This window comes from Chiroxiphia lanceolata, chromosome 12 (genome assembly GCF_009829145.1).
Source record: "Chiroxiphia lanceolata isolate bChiLan1 chromosome 12, bChiLan1.pri, whole genome shotgun sequence".
NCBI lineage: Eukaryota > Metazoa > Chordata > Aves > Passeriformes > Pipridae > Chiroxiphia > Chiroxiphia lanceolata.
Window position 1 is genome coordinate 12,412,762 of NC_045648.1, and position 16,922 is coordinate 12,429,683.

The 16,922-nt window shown below is 42.9% G+C and overlaps 1 protein-coding gene across 1 annotated transcript in view; it reads left to right on the forward strand.

Moving 5' to 3' along the window:
• Positions 1 to 4,267: 4,267 nt before the first annotated feature.
• Positions 4,268 to 16,922, forward strand: part of MAPK6 (mitogen-activated protein kinase 6) — a 29,231-nt gene continuing 16,576 nt past the window's right edge. The window contains exon 1 of the mRNA XM_032699755.1: positions 4,268 to 4,472. The gene's annotated coding sequence lies outside the window, so the exon portion shown is untranslated. The remainder of the gene's footprint in view (positions 4,473 to 16,922) is intronic.

Sequence of the window (16,922 nt, forward strand, 5' to 3'; positions counted from 1 at the left end):
GACTGAACAGTGTGTCGTGGGCTTGCACAGCCAGCCTGTGTATTATGACAGGTGGAGGAGAGAGAATTGTGGGTGTGGAGAAGTGTGGGTGTAAAGAAACTTAGGGGAGGGGTGAGGTAGGAAGGAGTGAATAGGGAAGAGCCAGAGGCATAGGTGTCAATTAGGATACTGATGAGGTGGCTCCTGCTCACGTGCTGCTCTGGCATCACTTACGACCTTCTCCCGGGCAAACACTCTCTGTGGGAGTTGTTGGAGTAAGGAGGGGTCTCCCAGAGCATCTCACCCTCTGACACCCTCAGGAATTTATCACAAGGTCCTGGAGCTCCATGGAATGACAGCCCTGGCATCTCCAGTGTCACAATTCCTGTCCAGCAGCAATGGGTACAAATTCATGCCCTGTTTGCTGCAGGTACAACTGTACATGTAATGGCATTCAAACATGTGGTGCCCGTGTCACTCAGCCTTAGAAACCCCTGAGGTGACAGTGGTGCTACTGGACTTGCTGGAGCTCCTGATTGCTGGGCATGGCTGTGTCCAGGGAGCTCTGTCAGAGATGAGTGTTATGTCACAGGGGGTGACCACGGCCATCTGGTTTTGCATCCCTCACTCTCCTTGGCACCATATTTCTCCCCTTCCTCCCCAGCCCTCAGCTCTTCAGAGTGTGCAAAGCAGCCAGGTCCCCAGGTGATGGCAGGCAGAGCCCCTTACACCAGACAGCACCACTGGGGGTGTGTATCAGGGAAACTGAGCATCCTTGGATGAGGAACAGGTGTCCTGGCATAATCTGCCCCACTTTCATTGTATATAATGCTCAGTAGAGACAAGGAAGAAATGAAAGTTGCTGTTTCCCGTCTGCTTCTTTAAATATAGGTGCCATGTAACTGAATCCCAAATCTCAAGGAGGTGTGCTGAAAATACAGGAGTCCACGGTGAGGTCAGTCATGGGTCACAAAGCATCAAAACACAATCTCTGCCACCACGGGGCAGGGAAGGAGGTTAATGTTTCACAGTATAGTCAGCTGAGCAGTGTAGCTCTGTCAGTGTTTCACTTGGTAGAAATTATTTATTGACAGTCAGGGTTTCCAGACTGTCCCAAGGAAAATTCTTTGTGTAACTGTTGGTATTTCTTCCAAGTTAAGCTATGAGGAACATGAGTTGAAAACTGACCCAGGGCCGCACACTCCTGTCAATCAGTTACATTTAGGAAAGGAAAGATTAAAAAACTCTGAGGCAGAGCCAAGCACTTAAAAGAAAGAATTCTTTGCATTGATTCCAGTGGTAAAATGCCAGGACAAGCCTTGTGATTTCCTGGACCAAAATCAGAGAAATGAAAAATATGAATAGGCCAAATACTGAGATCCTCATTACAGAAAAGGGCCACTTGAGGTTACCTAAGATCTGGCCTCTCATCAGGGAGATACAACAATTGAGGCAGCTCTGGTTGCAGTCCTCAGCCATAGCCTTGTGCTCAGCATCCTCAGCAACCTTCTTCTTCCTCATCTGCCAGCTTTCTGTTCCCACGCCAATTAAAAAAAAAAAAAAAAAAAAGGAGACGAAACTACCTGCTCTATTTTTAATCCTGTTTGTCTGTAGATAAACTGCATGTTAGATGATTAATAGATCTTTATCACTCCATAAAGTTTAGACTATAAAAAGCCTACCCCTCTCTTTTGACTGCTAAATAACTATGTAAGCCTTGCTGCTGTTACTTGAAATCTAAATTAAGACACAGCACTTCTGAGAGCATTTCTTATTATCTCAAGTGGATCACGTGGCCTTCGCAAAGCCAGAGGGGAGTTTGTCCTCTTGTGTGGCCTTTGAGAAGCTCGACTGCTTCCTTCAACTAGGAAGACAAACCATGGAGCCTGTCTGATTAAGAAAAATTTGGGAATGGGTACAGGCTGTGTTTGACCATTCCAGGGGCTGTACCCAGCAGTTTGCACATGGGGGTTGTACCTTTGAGCCCTAGTGATGCTAATTAAATTAGAATTTGCATATGATGAGTGTTTGGGGATTGTGGTGCCAGCGTGGCTCTTCACATTGACCCCTCTGTTCCAAGGGCAAATGTGATTTTGCCTTTTTTTTTTTTTTTCCCTTTTTAACTAAGAGCATAGGTTGGAATGATGTGGCATTTGAGCAGACATTACACAAAGCCTGAAAAAGCCTTAACCTCAAAGGTACTTGTCAACAGAGGCTGTAGCCTCTTCTGAACCAAGACCACGGATTTGGATTAAACTTGCAACTTCTGTCACTGAAAGGAGCAAATCTGAGCCTGGGCTTCTGTGCCTCCTCAAACTTTGTACACTGATCCAGTAGCCACCAAGTCCAGCTGGTAACTGATGGTTACCCACAAAGACAGTTATAAAAGCTGTTACAATGTTGTATTTTACGGAAGCTATTAAATCTGTCATCTCACCCAGCCTATATCTGAAAATGTTTATCTTCCATCACACACTCACCTTCAATCAATAATTCAGTGGTTGCAAAGACTTTTTAGCCTTTGTTCACCAGTTCTTCTTCTAATTTAAAATGATATATCAGCCTGGGTGCTTTAAGTTGCTGATTCCAACCTCATATATCTGTCCTACTCATGAGGCAGGAGCAGTGGTGGAGCTGGAGGGAGGGCTCTGCTGGGGATTAAAGCCAGCGTGGCAGGTCTGTTCCTCCAGCACTCCCAAAATCCAGGAAGAATCCAACTTCTGCAACTACTGTGTATTACTAAAACAGAGAAGAGGGTATCTTCCTGCAGCCTCTTGTCATCTACTCAATATTCCCCATTCCTCCAGTATGTCCAGGAGTCTGACTCTGCTTTATGTACAAACATTTGCAGCAAGTTATGGAGACCAGTTTTAAATGGTCTGTCTTCTGGGACGTTGACAATGGTTGTGGAGAAGACCTGACAAGTGGTGTTTTCTGCAATGTATTAATAACACAAATCCTCCTGTACAAATTGCAGCAAATAAAACCTTCATATCAATCAGCTAAAAATAATATCGGTGTTAACTCAGATTGTTTGCAAACTTGATCATGGAGGATTAGGCTAATGAAATGAAAGGAGGGGGGAATGCCTTTGCTTGAATACGAAAAAATAGAAAATTTCTGATGAAGAATTTACCCTGGTGTGCTGAGAACTGATGTTACTGCATGAGTTTGGCATCTCCTAATGGTTGTACTTTGTGTACCCTGCTGAGCACTGACCCAAATGCTTTCCTGTGGATTTGTTCTGTTACAAACTATTTGTTATTTAGCCTCATGGCCACTTCTGGAGTCTGTGTCTGTATGTCCGATTAAATGGTTGCTTATTACCTTTTTAGAGCTATAAAGCCAACAAGGCGATGCTCAGCCAGGGCTGCCACAGTAACACTCTAACAAGGAGGAGGGAGTTGTACAGAATTAAAAAAACAATGCCAACCCTCCAAAACCCATCATGTGAGAGGTGTGTTTATACTGAATTATTGGATACAGTTGTGCAACCCTATATGCAACCAAGTGTAGTCAGGCTGCCTCTCCTGCCAGGGATGCCACCCACATCTGTCTGGGTTATGCCTGCATCAGCTGTTTCCTCCAGCCCTCCGCCTCATGCTGAGCCTGCTGTTGCTGGGTGTTGCTGCTCTGCCTCCTGCAGCTCCCCCAGGTTCCCCGGGGCTGAGGCTCTGCTCCTCACAACACCTCAGCCTGCAGGGAGCTCCTCCTACTCCTCCTCGGGTCTCCTGAGCTTGCCCATCCACAGACCCTGATGAGCCAAGGTAACACAACCAGCCTGGAGGTGAGTTAGCCACCATTAAAGAAATGGTTTTGTAAATGTGTCTGTAGACAACAGCAATTCAGCAATTCCCTGCAAGGAACTGCCAGGCAAGACTCCTGCAGGCAGCTCTTTGCAGGAAGTGTAGAAGCTTGCTGGAAATAAGCTGAAATCCAAGAAACACCACATGCAGACCTGGAGCACTGGTTGCTGGATCAATTTGTTCATTAGGTAATGGCTGCTTCTGAGAGCAGAAACAGAATTTGACTTGCAATAGTAAAAGCAGGATAATTTCTAGACTTCTTCAGGGACCAGTTTGCCCACTTTTATTCATGAGGTAATGAAAACAAACCTTCCCACTCTATAGTTCCTAATGCTCTTTCTTTATTGGTGGCCTATTTTTCTGCTTGAGGACAGGGAGGGACTGTTGAGTCACACACAATCTCGTGCCCTCCTCCTCCTCCTCTCATTTAAATATTAATATGATGAATTATTACTAGAGTAACAGCTGTGCACTACTCATATCACAGCCACATAACCTTCCCCTCCTCATCGGAGCACAGCTATTCCTGCCTCGTGCTTTCTGATTGACCTTCTCACTTCTTCTGGATGACTTTTGAAAAATTACTGTGGTAGTTCTGGTGTGGTATCATTAGGATAATTGTTTGTTCTGTTCTTTCTGCTTAAATATTAATGATACTGAGGAAGTCAAAAGATAGCTGCAGTAATGGTAAGTTAAATGTCTGTGTGTATTCTCCCCTGAGATCTGTTTGTTTAGAGAGAAAGAAGTATAAAGGATTAAGATCAACCTTTCTAACTAACACTTAGAAACATTTCTTTCTCTTTGAGAATTGCCAAAATAATGTCTTTTAGAGAAATAAAATCATTGTATATTAGTCAGCTAGTGCCTCTAGATAATTCAGAGGAATACCTAACATTGTCCCTAGAACTATTAATGCACTGCATTCTCTGTAGATAAAATATTATAAGAGAGACTGCTAATAGAACTGTGAGCCAACTCTGTATAGAATGCTGAAAATAAATATTTGGCACCAAAGAAAGACGGGGAGTGAATATGAAGGAAAGATAAAATACCATGAGTTAGCTCAATACAATTGGAAACACCAAGGTATTCCTGGGTGGATTTGGAAATGTTAGTAGATATTAATTTAAGTTTTATGTGTAAAGGTCCTCCTCTGCTGAGCACCTTTTGCATGGTTCTTGTGTTTGTGCATGTGTGTGTGTGGTTTATAAACCCACAAGTTTTTTTCTCCTTGAAAATGTCACTCCTCACAGTACTCTGATGCTGCAGAAGGGTTTGTTGGTTTCTGCACCACTGGTGTGGAGAATGTAATGCCAGCAGGAGTGTAGAAATCAGGTTTACTGGACCTCATATTTCGCATTGGATGAAACTTTTAACTCACTGCTCTTGTTACCTAAGGGAGAAAAAAATCTGAAATGCTCTTACAAAAACTTAAAAATTAAATGTCCATATTTTCATTTGAAAGTTTTCATTTTAAAATTCTGTGTCAGTAAATAATTGTTCTTGAAGTCCAACAAAATGCTTTCAAGTTGACTAAAATATTGTTTTATTGCTTAATTGGGGTTTTTTTAGGAGCTCATAAATGCAAAGGGAAACGTAAAAAATTAATCCAAATTTATAAATGATGCCCTTCTTTTCCCATCCCTGAAGAAATCAGTAGAAACCTTTTTTCTCCAATCAGCCTTACCAGTGACAAGAGAAAAGGAGGCAGGAGGGCTCTCCTGCCGGAGAACTCTTCCTTCCAAAACCATTGTCTAAGGCTGTGCCTGGTTAGGGGCTGGAGAGAAGAAAGACTGAAAGGAGAGTACTCCAAATTGTGTTTCTAACTCATTGACTGATCTGATGTAATGCTAAAAGTAGTGCTGTAACTTCTTGAATAGTTTTTCAACTCTTGCCTTTTTCTGAACAAGTATCTAGTGGGAACAAAGAGCCTGATCCTGATTGTTTGCAATTCCTGCTGCAGTCAACAAGGGTAAAGTCATGGATTGAGACATGCTCAGTGCCACCTATATACATATATATTTCTTGGGGGGTTTTTCCTTCGTGTTCTGTCCCTCCTAAAGCTTGTGGGACTTAGAAATATTTTTTTTTGCCCCTCAGTTTACTGTTCACATCAGGGATTTCTTAATTCTCATGCAGCCTACTGCACCGCAAATTATTTGGCAAAAATGCTGCTTTTATAAAAAGCCGTGATAAACTTGTAGCATATGCCCCAGATAAAATCTCCTTCCAAACAGTCCCTTTAGATGATTATCTGCAGTGATTGCAAATGAACCTTGTAGCAATCTCATAACAACTGTCCTCGTGGACGGAAGAGAAACCTGCTGTCAGAACTACAAATAATTTACGTAACCCAATTTAAAGCTCTAACAAAATGTTCCCTGTTAAGAGGATTGTTATACTTAATGTGTGAGATGAAAATGCTTTCTGAAGGTCAGGAATGCACAGGAGATAGATTAGATCTCTCAAAAAGACAAAAAATAGTTTTTTACTAGAAGTTTTTCCTCTGTCAGACTTTCAACTTGGCATTCTTAGAAACTTATATAAGTGCAGCTTTATTCCTGCAAATGCTGTGTTTGCTCTGCAGAGGGAGAGGAGCCTCAGACCTTCAGCTCTGCACATGGAAAAATGTAACTGAAGGTAGACTGGGGACTCAGGTTGTTTTTTGCCACCAGCAGCACAGCATAAATAAAAGTTTGTTTTAAAGAACACAAGGGTAGGTTTGGGGACATATTTCCTAGACTGTGCCTGCCACAGCAGCCAGTGCTGTGCTGAAGGGCCCCAGGCAGTGTGTGCTCCTGCCACAGGTGAGACAGTCCCCCAGGGCTGTGGGGCCGGACCGGGAGAGGTCCCACAGGTGACGGTGGCGTGGGAGTGGGTGGGCATTAACCTGTGGAGCAGGAGCTGTGGGACAGAGCTGTCTCTCTCTTTGGGGTCTTCTGCTCGTGCCCAAACCTGCTGCTGAATGACAGGGGGGTAGGACAGACTCTGCTGAGGCTGGAGATGAGGGCCCCAAGAAGTGCATCAAACCCAGGCAAGGAATCGTGGCAAGGAGTCTGTGCACTCCTGGTGTTCAGGGACCTTCTGCTCAGCTGGGATTTAATGTAAAACTGTCAAACAGAGCCACAAAAACCTGAATTTGACACACTGGAAAACAGCTTTGCAAGATCTAGCTTTTCATAATAGGATCTAGGGAGTGCAGCAGGACTTGGAATGCTTTTCACACAACATACAGTGGAAAGAAAAAGAAATTACAGCCTCTGTAACCATAAGAAAGCTGGGCTAATGTTGCCATTCTCCTCATCCCTTGCACACAGTTGCATGTGGTTTCCATCCCTCCAACCAGCCAAAACCTGAGATTATAGAGAAGCTGATGATGGAGATTATATAAATACTTAGCTCCTCATCTCCTTCACTGTTGCATTCCCCTAACACTTGGGATTTCTCCCTGTAATTCTGACTCCTGGCTGCCCTACAGCCCTGTAACAGCAGCTACAGTGAGGAGGTGCAGGGTCTGAACCCAGGACTCTGGGGAAGCAGCAGGGTTTGGGTGGCAGGAGAGCCTGTGTGACCATGTGTTGGAGCAAAATAATAGGAAAAAACTTAGTCCTGGAGAGTGGGATATTTTCTTACAGCCTCCTGCTTTGGACTGCTGAGGTCCTTTTCCCCAAAGAGATTTGTGAAGGGGAAGAGAAGCTTGAATAGAGTGCTCTGCATCCCAGCAGTGAGTGCCCCACGCTCCCTGGCAACTTGTGCTCCCCCACAGGTAAGAGCTGGTGCCTCTCACCACCCCAGGGCACTGACAGGGACATTTCTTCCTCAGAAAGTCTCTGGGCCACTTTTTCTTTTTCTTTCCCAGAAGAAGAGGGCATTCCTGGAATCCAGAGTCAAAGATGCATGCTTTATCTTCGTGGAAAATCTCTTAATGTCTATGAACTGGAGACCTCAGGTTTTGCAGACTGAGAGATCTATTAGCAGATAAATTCCCATGCTGTGAGTCCTGGGTGTGCTCCAGCCCAGACAACTCCTGAACAGAAATTTTCCTGTGACTGCATCCACAGGCTGCTGCAGGCTGTGTTGGGATTGGGCACCTTAATTGAATATAAGTGGACTGTTCCTCCTGTGCACTGCTTTTAGTGGCTCCAGCAGGAGCTACCTGACTCATGAGGGGAAGAAACAAGGACCAAATAGGCAGGGAATTTTTAAGAAATAGGTTGGGAGAAAAAGCTTGTAAAAATGAGATTTTAATTGGACAGGAGAAAAGAAAATAGAAACCAGGAAATGGGAAGAGACTTGGAGACACTAGATGGGCAGCTGAGAGGGAGTGAAGAGACTGGCATGGAGAGTGTGCAAACGCAGCTACTTGGGGTGTACAAGCACAGCTACTCAGGGGCTTCTGGTGCTGGAGAAAATCAGAACTGCCTGGACAAAGCCTAGAATAACTTGCAAATATCAAGAATTCAGAGCTTTGGAGGTGTGTACTTAGTGCCAGGACCAAGCACTTTGAAAAGTGGGTTGAAAAGCTGAACAGTGGAATAAGTACCAATCCCTTGCAAAATTCAGTTCTAGTAATCTTAAACTGTGCATGTGCTATTCAGGGCTACTGTGACCTTGATCTTTGTGACTCAGTTCAGGACAGTGGAAATTATAATATTCTTGCAGATTGTAAAAATTCACTTAATGGTTATTTGCAGAGCCCTTAAACCCTGGTGATTCTGTCCTCAAACTGGGGCAATATGTGATGAATAAGACATAGGGCAGAACACTGATTTTGTTTTTCTTGGTATCCATTTGCTGGTAATCAGGTGAGCACTGTCTTATGCAAGGAATGAAGCAGAGCAGTGAGCACTTGTGAGGAGAAAAAGGAATATCTGCTCATGCAGTAAAGCTGTATCAGAGCAGACAGAGCTTGTTCTGGTTACTGTGATTGTCATGTCACACAGAGTTCCCCTCCAAGGTCAGAGACATTTACGAGCTACCATGAAGGCCCATATTCCCATGTTCTCCTGCTATCTGAAACATTATAGCAATCAGAAAGATAAATCTTCTTATTCCTGTGTGTGAAAAGGTTCAAAAGTTTCCATTACTGCCCTGCTGTTCCCCTTGATTTCAGCAGTTACCGCAGCTTCTTTGTTGAAATTTTCCTAGATGACAGCAGCCTATTCAAGCCCTGCCACTGATTCCCTGCAGCCTAGCTATGGTTACATTGGTATTGTTTACTAGCAAACATCTTTGGACCTGGGATGATAAACATGGGGTACAGGGTAGTACTTTGATCGCAAATTGTACACTACAATTTTACTACAAGCGAATGAATTGCCTTAATTATTTAAACAGGGATATTATCACAAGCCATAATAATCTCTCTTTACTCTGTACTTCTAGGAAGTATCTAGATAGTCCATGCAGTTGTGGAAATACCAGCTTGGGTAGTCTGTCAGGAGAAAATAAACAGCTGACATCTCAAAACCTTTGCTGGGTTGAGTGGAAAATCGCCACCTTGGTTTTGATGAATATTGTGCTGTTTTATGAACTCCTTGTGAAGCATCTCTGACAGACAGTTTTGAGAGTGTTAAGTCTTCCTTGAAGTTGCCCTTGGAGCAGGATGGTTTGGGCAGTGGTAGTGAGACTGTTAGTCCAGCCCTGGCAGGATGGTTCAACTCTGAAAGCAAGGGCTGACACTTGTGTCCATCCTTGATTTCTGGAATATACCTTTTCCAACACACTGTGTAACTAGAGAGGCTGTCCTGGAAAAGTTAACAGCAAGAAAAAGATGAGAGGTTTGTAAGCTGCAGTCTTATCCCTCTGGGCCACCATTTCAAAACACAGACTACCAGGAAGAGTTTGGTCACTGTTGTCTGGTGGCTGAGCCTGATTCTTCATTGCTTTGTCAATGAAGTGGGAACTGCCTGACCTTGTCACAAATGGTCTCCCACTACTGAACATGAGTGAAAGGATTTGTGCACCTAACCTCTGTGATAATGGATGCAAGGGAGCAGAAGAAGGTCTTTCAGCTGGTTTATAGTGCTGTGAGCTCCTGGGGACATCAGATTACAGGTCAGAAGCATGTAACAGCTCTTGCTGCCATCCAGGGCAGTGCTGGAGTAGCTCGTGGAGCACACGTGAACACTGTCATCCTATTGGAGTCTGCTGAATTGCAGCAATCATGAGAACTAGGTAAAGCAATTAGAGCTGGTCCAAAGGTTGGAACTCATCTTCTTTGAGTCATCTTGATTACTTTTGTTTTGGGAGTGTCCAGATTAAACAATAAGAAGAAATATGAGATAATGGTTAGCAACTTTTTGTGTTTACTAAAATAGGTTTATCAGGAATTGGTTTTATTTTAATTGAGGCTTAAATGGTTCTCCAGTGTTTCATAAAACACAAAGAACAAACCATTCTCTTGTAAAAAAATATGGCTTTAGATGTATATGGTATCTCTGAAGTTTTCATTTAAAAGGTTTTGACTGTTAAAATTTGCAGATGAAGACTGTTTAAAGATGCTTGAGATAAAAAAATGCTGACACAATAAAAACCAGAAGATTTCTGGTTTTAAAAACCAGAGTAAATCTTGCTATTTAGATCACGAAAGAACCTCTAGGTATAACTATACAGTGAAATGTTTACTTTTATAAGATGACTTTCTGGGTGTAGGATTGCTTCTGAGCGATTCCTCGGCACTGGAGTGTCCTATGGAGATATTTCTGAGAAAGAGTTTACACGAGCTCTGTACAGGGACAACGTGTCCGTGTGGAGAAGGCTCTCCAGTGGTGAAGTAGGCATGTGAGATACGTTTCCTCCCAGGTAACAAAGCAAAAAAGATATACGAGATCTCTTTCCAAGTGCAGCAAAGAATGAAATCTGGGTTTACAATTCTAGGGGCTTTTATGTTTGTGGTCCTTAAGGTCAGTTGGACCAGTTGGCACTGGAGCTCTCACTGAGCTCTGCAAAGCTGACAGCCTTGTCCACCTTCTCTCACACCCTCCTCTCCTGCACACACACAGTTATGTGAACACCCACTAGCAAGTGGATTTGTTTTTCTGTCCTGCAGTGTAGGGACAGATATATTCCATTTCCATTTGCATAGCCTTTAACTGAAAAAGTTTGGGATGGCCCAGTTTCAGCACTGTTGTACCTCTGAGAGAGGTAATAAATCTTACATTTCCAAAATAACAAAATAACAAAGATTCAGTTGGATTTAATGTCCTTAAAGGAAAAAAAAAATTGAGTTTGTTCTTCAGGCTTACAGAAATGTAGATCATGGGTAAAATCAGTTACTTAGTACAAAAGTTAAAAAAATGTGTCATGTATTATTTATTCCTTTCCTAGGTAGGAGTGCTTCTAAGGTCTTCTGTCTGTCAAAGGAACAGATAACTCAAAAATCCTGGGTAGAAACCATCCACTATGAAAGTAGGATGCCTCTGAGGTATGGTCGTGAGAGGGATCAAATATGCCATCCTCTCTTAAAGTAAAACCTCAGCAGAAGTCTCAGGCAGCCTGGCTCTGGGGGAGAAAGTACTGTGGGGGCTTATGGTGATGCCCTTGTGCAGACAAGTCGTGTGGTTACATGCTGATGCACTGTGAGTGCCCAGTGCAGAAGGGAGACTGGTCTGTACTTGCCTCAAGGCCCCCACAATGCTTAACTGTAGTGTGGGAATGTAGAGGGCTTAAAATGCATCACTCCCTGGACTGACTGACTGACTGAAAAAGCACATCTGCTGGGAAGGTACACTGCCTACTTCTCACTCATGGTAATGGTCCTCCACGTTCACCACAGTGCTCAGTCACCCGCGGTGTCAGAGCGTGGCAAGGAGCGGGCTGAGAGGGGCTTCCTGCTGTCAGGAAAAGCAGACAGCCTGGTAGTGGAGGGGAAGGCTGGAGCCACTGAGTTAAGGTTACATCTGTTCAAAGTTTTGTCGTGGACTTAAGAATGCTGAGGGTTTACCCCTATCCCAAATAAAGCATTTATTAAGGGTTAAGTTGCTGGGCTTTATCTTCATGGAGGCTGATGGAAACAAAATGAGACAGGGAGTTAATGTTCCATTCTGTATTGCTATTGCAAAGAGTAACAGAGAGTTCTTGGGATGAGATGAAGAGACACAGCTTAACCTCAAGGCATCTATTATTGGAGCCCATTTAAAGCACTTTAAGTTGGAAGAGCCTTTGCTGGAGATGATGGGAAATGCCAGGGTAGGAAGATGATCCCAGTATTTGGCATCGGTCAGAGCTTGGAGAATCTCCAGTGTGTGTGTTGGCATTTATACCACGTTAGGAAAGTGTCTTTACTCCTCAAGAGTAAAAGACAAAGCGAGTTTAGACAATTCTGGTCAGTTTTTCCTCTTCAAAGGAAAAAATAATTTCTTGTTTTTCATTGTAGTGCAGTTGCAAGCAAATAGTTTTTGCTTGAGCTGCAATAAGAGATCTTGTGTTTCATAAGCAAATGGTGCTTCTGTGCATTAATTTTTTCCCCCTGTGTAGTAGTCAATGGTGCAATTCCCTCTTTCCTCAGCACTTCAAACAGTTGTCCTCTTTAGAATGGCCTGAGATCTTGCATCATTTCCTGTCATCTGTCCAAAGCTATTTATAAGATGTCTGCTGATCCTGGCACATAAGCAAAATCCAGTTTTTATGAGAAAACAAATAGTTTTGAAATGTAATTCCTCCCAGCAAGTGTCTCAAAGCTATTGAGAAAACCTGAAACAACCCTGAAAATCTTAATGAAAGCTAAGACATTAGCTTTGTGTTGAGGAATACAGGGAATTGAACAGTCCCTTGTATTTTTAGTGAAAATCTTTAGAAATAGATGGTGCAACATGAGCTAAGAAAAAGTTACAGAGTATTAAGGAAGAGGAGGTGTTTCCAAAATATATTTGTTAGCAAAATAAAAACTTTGGGTTTTGATGTCTGAAGATGCAACAAAAGTGACTCAGGGTAGCTTTTGCAATACTGAGCATTTGCCATATAATTTGATGGTAGGTGTTCTATAAAATCCCTACTTTTCGGTATTTCTTAGGTTTTCCATCTCTTTGGCTTCAGGAGACTGACTGGGGTAGGAGTCTGGCAGGGACAGTTGCAGTCATTAGGCGAAGCAGTGTGCTTCCAGTCAATCTGCTGGTTTTGATAAGTGCTATTTTGGGAATCCTGAAAAAGCATTTTGGCCACAGACGAAACACACCCTGAGCAACAGCACTCACATCAGCTTCCCACAGGCCTGCCCTGACCCTGCTGGCACGGGGCTTCTTGGCTCTTTAGCTATTCAATATCCTGCTCGCTTCCGAAACCTCTGCGTCCGTGAGCTCGGGGCATTTGGAGACCACGGTGTGTGGGGCAAATTGAATCGGAGGGTGGCCTTGGCCTGAGCAGCCATGAAGACACAGTTTCTTAATATATCTCCCAATGCAGCTTGTTTCATCAAACCACCATAAGAGGTACCAGAGTGCCACAGGTTCCCTGGGCAGGATTGGAGTCCATGCCTCACTCACAAAGGCCTCTACAGGGTACAAATCTAAGTAGCAGCAGAGGTCTGAGACTCTTCCACTACAACCACTTGGTATTGCTTTTCCAGCCTCCAAGTTTCTTGTGGCAGTAATAGATCATCTTCTTGATGGCTGACTAAGATTCCCTTCTGGCCCTGCCATTTGTATGTAGTTTATTGCAAAATAATATTTGAAAGTGTTTGAAAGGCCTCAACTCACTGCACCTCCCTTGTCTCCTTGTAAGCTTGTAGAAAACATTGTTGCTACTTGACATGTAGAAGTTGTGCAAGCTGAGGCTGCTAAAGCAGTGTATTAGCTGGTGCCCGTGTATTTGTGTTGAGTTTTGCTCCCTGTAAATTTATTTCGAGAGGATTCTGGTGTGGGTGCAAATATTAGTAATTGTTCATCTGATTTTTTTTTTTTTCCCCTGTAAATTTTCAAGCTCTGCAGCACCAGCTGTATTTACAATTGCACAGCAGAGGCTTTATCTCTGTAATGCAATAGGAATCAAAATGCTGCATGTGGGAAGGTTTACCATGCTACAGGAATGAACAGAAATTCTGAATAGCAATACCTATAGACCTGCAATTAAATGCAATATAGCTACAAAAACATAAAATTGTTCTACATATATCCATCATCAGGCCTTTATAACTTCTGCCCAAGAGCTGATGTATTTTCCAGCAGAGGTATAAAACCAAATGCATTTTCTGCTGAGAGCACCCAGTCCTGCTTCCAGGACATTGCTCCACATTGGAGTACTCAAGGTATTAGTGCCTTACAACTCTAGCAGCACTGCAGCTGATGTGATAACCAGCATAGAGGCCTTTTAACAATTGCTCTTGTGCCACTTCAATTGGCAGGTGTGTTCTCCTAACTACTTCACTTGAGGTTTTGGAGGTGAGGATGAGAGTGGTGCCTTCCTGCAGGTCTAAACAGGGGAGAAATGTCACACACAGAATTCTCTTGCACCTGAAGTGTTGAGACAAAAACATTTGGTGCTTCTTGTTTCTACTTCATCCCACACTTTAGCTGGACCTCTGCTGTAGAATATTTTTCAGCTGTAGATTCATCCACTGACTGGATCACTGCTTGATTCCAGCACACCTCCCATGTCCCATGCTGGAAAATTAGTCCTCCTTTAAAAAATTAAACGTAACACATCCTGCCTTAATTGCCTACTTTAGTAAATTTCTCTACATGTTTGCTATTCTGTGCATGGAATACTGATAGCTATGTGTGCAAGGAACTAATGAGGAATCAAAGAAAGGCTGAGAATCTGGGAGAGCTCCAGCCCTGCAAGTCAATTACACTCACAGAGGGCTGAGGCTTTCAGTGATGACCCAGCTTTCTAAGCTTTCCTGTTCTCCCAGCATTGACACGGCTTTGCCAACTCCTACTTTAGGCACATGCTCTGTCCCCTGTGCTAAGAGTTGTTTTAAACATAGAAAAAGTAGGCAATGGAATTGCCTGACTTAATAAAACTGTGTGATATTAAGCAGGGAGCCTGCATGCTGTACCTAAGTGTCCTAGATTGCTGACGATCTACCAAGGGGGAAGAATGACTTGTTCTAAGTGTTTAATGACTTTTTGTCCTCCAGAATTTCCAAAGTATGTCACATAACCAATTTGTTTCTAACCTCAAAGCTGAACATCATCTTTGACTTCCTTCTTCCACCTCCATTTGCCCTTTGTACTCGGTGGCCTTTGGTTTGAATTGGTCTGTTAATGGTTTCTTCTTTCCCAGTCTGTCTATTGATTCACACAGGAATGAAGATCTTAGGGTTTACTTTTTTCCTTTCTTCCAAGTTCTCTAATACTGCCACAGTTTCTTTCCTGATTAGAATGTAGACACTATAAATCTTGCTCTAGCAAAGTTAGCCCCATCCACTGAGTGCAAATGAGGTGATAGCATGCTGTCTGTGCCCAGGTAGCTGTGGCTACTGCCAAGTAGACTTTAACTAAAACAGGATTTTGATGCAAATATTTCTTAAAAGTTTGTAAGATGGGAGGTGGTTACCTGATAATAATGCTGATATAAAGTATATTTTAAGATTTATTGGGAAAACTTTAAAGTCTGCAAATCCAGAGAGCGCTCGTTAGAAAAATATGTTTGTGTTAGAAAGAACAAATAAAATAACCCCTGTGTCTAGTATAGAAAGGTACAGTCTGACCTTTTCCAGGAAATGGAGGTGCCCAAGAAGTGAAGACACTTGAGCTGTCAGGTTGCCAGTGGAACTCATATTTATCTGAGCTCTTTGTGCTGAACGTCAGCACTATGAAATTGTAAGCTGGAAGAACAAGTGATTTGTAAAGACTTTGCTTAACACCTGCAGGGAACTAGGCTGATTGGAGGAGGCAGCAGTTAACAGAGATGCAAACTGTTAAAAACTCTTGGGATCTGTGCTAGGAAAACCAAATCCTACTTCAGGGCCCAGAGTACAGATAAGCAGGAATAGGCCAAAGAGGCAGCAGAAACTGAGTGTTTGGTGGACCTCTCCCCATCCCCTTTTAACAAGTGGATTTTTTTCTCTAAACTCATCCCTATCCCCATGCAAAATCAATTTTAGACATCGGTAAGAAACATGGTCAGTTCTTAAAAATGTATCCTAGGACAGATTTCCGTTCCTCTCGGAGGATGTGTAAGTTGAGCAGGAACGGCCTGGTGGCACCCCAGGTACTGGCTGCTGTCAGAGGCTTCCCCTGTGTGTCCTGGCAAATTCAGCTGCCCAGGGAACTGATCCTGCAGACAGGCCAAGAGCCAGGTAACACCGTTGATACCTTAATCATCACTGGTGGTGGAGGCTGCCTGCTGTGAGATACACAGTAAAGTTCAGAGCCTCCTCTGAAAACACTTGGAATCATTAGAGAGGGCTGCATAATGCCATAAAACAAAGATTTCCTGCAGAAAAGCCCAGTGAAGCAGTGAAACTGAGACAAAAGCCTGAAGCTGCCAAGTTACCTTGGGCAACCTTTTCAAACCGTCTCCAAATCTTTCTTCCCTTGCCAATCATAATGGGTGTGGACACTTAAAAATACTTCATTCCCTTTTATGCCACAAGGAACAATTCACACACAGGACTGAAATATTACACTGGAAATTTACTGTTTGATCTTTTTGAACTTGGATATAATAAATGAATCATTCCTTCAGTTCTAATTATTTTTTAATTGCTGGTCTTTATGAGCTTTGAAATGCAGTTCTTTTTTTACTCTCCATTTCAGTGACAGTTAATATCTGCAAATGTTTTAGAATGGGTTCGTATCATACAGCATGTAATAAAACATATCATCTACGTGCTATGAAAATGCATTCTTGTGGGGAATATTGAAAAAATTTGTCACAGTATTTTATAGCCTAATCAATAGGATATTAAAAATCTGAGAACAGATTAACAATTTGCTGGATTAGATAGTTATAAATTGCCATGAGACACACAAATTCTCAGCAACTCTCATGCGTACTATAATTCTATAAAAAATGAGACTGAAGTAACGTTCCTGCACCATGCTCTTCCCTGTCAAATGATTTTCCTCTAGATTGAAGCATCTCATTCATTAGATCCTACCATAGACTTGGAATTGCAGAAAAGAATTTGGGAGGGAGGGGAGAAAGTAGCTCTTGATTTATGAATTAGGAACCCAGAAAATGGTGGCACTT